General features: G+C 47.1%; 1 protein-coding gene across 4 annotated transcripts in view; it reads right to left on the reverse strand.

The window, feature by feature from the left end:
• CELF5 (CUGBP, Elav-like family member 5) overlaps nucleotides 1-3,917 on the reverse strand; it is a 31,926-nt gene that overhangs the window by 3,488 nt on the left and 24,521 nt on the right. The gene's annotated exons all lie outside the window — the stretch shown is intronic.

Below are 3,917 nucleotides of genomic sequence, written 5' to 3' on the forward strand. Positions count from 1 at the left end.
GGCCACGCCATGCCATGCATGGAAGCCCCTGAGAGCTGGGCACAGCTTCCTGCCCTGCAGCTGGGGGACACGGCTAGGCGGACATCCTCCGCAAAGCCAGGGCCATGGCCGGGCAGCCCTCCACCCGTTCTCGCCTTCTCCGCATGCCAGCAGCCTTGAGGGGTCTTCGCTCACTCAGCTATGTGCTGGGCCATTGGGATGGGCCCTTCCTGCTCAGAGAGCTCCTACAGTGGGGAAAGGGGCAGGGAAAGGGGTGTGCTCCTGGCACCCAGCAGCACCCTCTCACCACAGGCCCTACTGCTCTGTCAGGCACAGCAACATTTCCTCCCAGCCACAGCCCCTTCTCTGAGCACTGCCACTTCTGGGACAGTGCCAGGTATTAAATAACACAGAGGAACGGGATCCAAATCCCTCTCCTTCTGCCCAGCCTTAACAAGGAGACCGTGCTGCTGGGAGACATGCGGAGCTCATTCTGGTACATGCAGCCTGCTGTACAACCAGGTGTCCATCCAGGCCCAGCTCTTACAGCATGCTTTGCCGTCCGAGGTCTGCCCCATGATCCACTGAGCTCAGTCTTTCCTCTGGCAGTGGCCTGCACCCTGGGGTTGGGAGATGGCAGCTCCCTATGGTCCCATAACACACTTGACTAGGCAGAGATGCACAATGCAAAAAGAAGGGGTTGGGGGGGTGGGGAGGGTGGGACACAAGGTTGGGAGGAGGGTTAGGAGGAAGAAGGAAAAAATCCTTGGTCCTATTTGGCCATCAGTTGGTGCTCTGGAGCATAAGATTAAATCAGGCTGCACTCAGAGTGCAGTGGCAACGAAGACTTAGTTCTGGATGCAAAATTATCTAGCCCCTTTATAAGCCTTGTCTTCACCATCAGGCAAGAGCAGGGGAGGCACAGGCATGGCTCTCTGGAAGCTGTACAGTTCCACATGAGGAGCTGGGGGGTGGCACATGGCAAAACCCAAGAAAAACACAAATCCTCCTTACATTAACTACAGCTGTATCCCACTGTCTGCTTTGCAACATAAATACACACCACTCAAGTAACCTGCCTCAGCCGCAAATGGCTGAGTCAGTAAGCCAGTTTGGCCCAGGTCTCAGCTGGAGAATCTGGTAACTCTGAAAAGTTCATGGCTAGCTAAACCTTCTCTTAGGTTCCTCCACACAGAAGCTCATTATTGCTGTTGCGTAAAAAGGGGAATTGCCTAATGTCATGGCATTGCTGTCTCTGTAAGCTGGCACAAGCAAAGCAGTTGGGGTGGAACTGACTCTGCAGGGCAGAGCCCTTTTTGGGGCAGAGGTGGGACACTCCCAGGCACACCACAGAGCAGGGTCTCTGCAGGCAGGCAGGACTGACTGACAGCAAAGGGGTTCACTACTGCTTGACTCCAGAAAGCAAGTGCCTTGAAATCATCTCATCTATTCGCTGCCACATTGTCTTTGGAGTGATTCCCCTGAAGCAGGACTCACTCACATTACTGGGAACCACTTGCCCCAAGCCAGGATTGCAGCAAAATGTGGCCTTCCTGAGACAAAACTCTGCTAAGGAAGGTGTCCCTATGGCAAGCAGTCTGCACATATTCCTAGTCCTATCTTCACACTGTCCCCATTTAAGGATGCAGGAACCAATGCATTTCTTATTTACTAGGTGAATATAGATTTTCTTTTTTCTCATTAATGCCTGTTCTGTGCCAGGCTCTGGCTGTAACAAGACCTGCATCCGACTGCACATGCACCAAACTAGCATTCTGAAATTGTTTTCATTACTTAAATAAAATTACCATAATGAACCATAAGAGCAGAAAGAAAAGGTGTGTGAACAAGCTGTTTTGTGTTTAGAACTGATTTATGAAATACAAGAAATATCCAAACATTATAAGCAGTTAGTAAATTGCACTGACTGCTTTTTTTAAGACTTCAGGCCTCTTTTGTATTGATAGATTATTATTTTTTCAGCTCCCAATCAGTTCCCTGATTCCATCTGAACTACTCACTGAATTCAACTTGTTGAATAAACTGAAATGAAAATACTCACTTTTCACTTGCAGAAGAGGCACTTGGGATCAAAACCTGGTTTAAGCACTGCAATAAACTGCTTCCAGATGCTTAGCCAGTCATATTTCCCAGATAAGTATGAGAATTTTTCTTACAAACTGTATCAGCTAACATGTACTGTTTGACTATTTTTAATATCTTATTTTGTATACTTTAATAGATCAGAATAACTTTAGACCTAACATAGCTTGTGATTATTTCATGTTTAATTTGAGATAGTTTTTAAAGGAAAATGCAATTAATATAAATTTAAAACATCCAACTGTAAAAAAACAAACCCCAAACAACCTAGGCTCCAAACAACTTTCTCCTAGGCCAGGGACTCTGGGGACTGCTTTGGCTTGGCAAGGCAGCAAATCCCATGGGGATAGGGAGAGAAAGTTGTTGGCGTATTAAATTGTGAATGTGTGAACCAATGCGTACGATGCACCAGTTCACCCCAGCAGCACTCGCTCCTCTCAGTCTGATTCCACCACATACATAATTGTTAGCTGCATCTCCTGGGCCTGTAAATAACCTTGGGTGCAGCATCTACTACTCCAAGCCCTGGACCATGCAAGCATGAACTATGTTGGAGTTCCCTTGAGCCCTGACTTACCAGAGGTCCCAGCTCCCAAGAGCTGCCCATGGCAGGACATTTGGAGGTGCTGTAAGGAGATTCAGCAAGGAAATCCCTCCCTTTTGTCCCCACTTCCAGAGATATTAGATGGCATTTCAAAGGGTTGATACCCTCTCCCTCTGATGAGGACGCTGTATTCATATGAGAACTGGCTAGGATCTCTCCTCCAGGAGAAGGGAAACCAAAGACTGGGATGACACAAGAGAAGAAACAATCAGGTGTGAGGTCAGTGCCTCAGAAAGAAGAAGGAGAGAGAACCAAAACCAGTGGAAAGTAAAACGAAAAGGAGGAAAAAACCTGAAAGAGTGGGAGACTGGCTGAGTCTTGAGTCAAGGGGAAAGCCAAAATAAAGTCACAGAGCAGGAAGGCCAATGAAGAATCAGAGACAAAGCAACAAATTTACAGACACAACTGAGGAGAAGGAAGATGCAGCTAAGCAAGGAGTACAGCCTAGGCCTGACTGGCTTCTTGTCATCAGCAGGAGTCTGAAGATTGGAGGGCACTTAAAGACCGGGTCTAGAAGGTCTCACTGCTCTCCTTCCTTATACATCCTGGACCATAAGCTAATAAAGTACTTTCTGCCATCATAACCTCACTGTGTGGTCCATTCCTGCCTCCTTTACCATCATACCGTGCCCAAGTTAGCGCCATCTCCATGACAGCAGAGGATACACCAGAATGATCATCTCATAGCTGATCCATAGCTAAGCTAAGCTACTTAGACCTCAGGTATAGCTGGCTTGTGAATTACAGGGCTGGATAGAAAAGATTGGTCCTGGCAAGAGATACTGGTGTCTGGTCAGGAAGGGTTCTCCCCTCTAAACCATTCTTCTGCTGGAAGCCTTGGTGCTTGGAATGGTATAGCTGTTCTCAGCCTCATTAAACAAGAAGAATCAAATAATCTGTGTTGGACAAATCCTACATTTGGTTCCCAAAAATTCCCCAATGGTATGGAGCCTCATATGTATTGCCTCTTTTCTTTTGCTTCTCCATGCTCTTGCCACACACTTAAATGGCATTTGGCAGTTTCTGGGGATTTTTTGAGAGGAAACAGCCAACAACTGAGAAACAGTTCCTTCTCTGTCATGTAGATGGAAGGGAGACACAACAAGTAGTCACTGAAGCCAGAGGTGAAAGAAGTGTCCACATATATGAGAAGAACAGGTTTATTTGCGCTCCCCCCCCCCCCCCCCCATAACTTTACAAACAAACATCTCTTTTTTGTTTTTTTTTTTTC

This window comes from Pygoscelis adeliae, unplaced genomic scaffold, assembly GCF_000699105.1.
Source record: "Pygoscelis adeliae isolate BGI_AS28 unplaced genomic scaffold, ASM69910v1 Scaffold239, whole genome shotgun sequence".
Lineage (NCBI taxonomy): Eukaryota > Metazoa > Chordata > Aves > Sphenisciformes > Spheniscidae > Pygoscelis > Pygoscelis adeliae.